Genomic DNA, 618 nt, shown 5'->3' with positions numbered 1-618 from the left:
AAGGCATCAGTAAAGGATTGAGGAAGTGGTTCTTCACATTTCTGTCTTGTGGTTGTTCTGTAGCCCTTACATTAACGGTGACGGATTAATGGATTAAGATTGTGCTGTTCCACAGAGGTTAAGACAGTAAGGTAAAACAGAGAGTAAACGGAACACTAAAGATACATAAAACACAGAATTAAAGATATCACATTAAAAAACTATACTTGAGCACTTGGTTGTTGCTGAATTAAGTCAGATTTGGTAGCTCTGTCAAAAGTGGTGAGTTTAGTTGCAAGTTTCAAGTGATCATCAGTGCTGCAGTCTCGTGATGTATTTGAGGCTAAGGGGCAAGTCCATTTCAACATTCAAAGACAAGTTTTACAAACTAAAAATTAAGATCTTGTATTTACCTATTCCACAATGATTGTACTTGCTTTGCTTTTCCAATATCTTAAGGCCTGATTGTAAAAACACTGGATTTAAATACATGCTGGTTGGCCAGGGAACAGGTAGTTAATGAATAGGACATACAGTATGTAAGAAAATCATTGAATGTACCGACACCAAGGTACAATCAGTGTGACCGCACACAGTAAACCACAGTTAATTGATTTTTTACAGACTCACCGACAGCCC

This window comes from Morone saxatilis, unplaced genomic scaffold, assembly GCF_004916995.1.
Source record: "Morone saxatilis isolate NCDOM2014 unplaced genomic scaffold, NCSU_SB_2.0 Contig4, whole genome shotgun sequence".
NCBI classification, from domain to species: Eukaryota; Metazoa; Chordata; class Actinopteri; family Moronidae; genus Morone; species Morone saxatilis.
The sequence above is the reverse complement of the archived record's forward strand: the minus strand, read 5'-3'. Positions refer to the sequence as shown.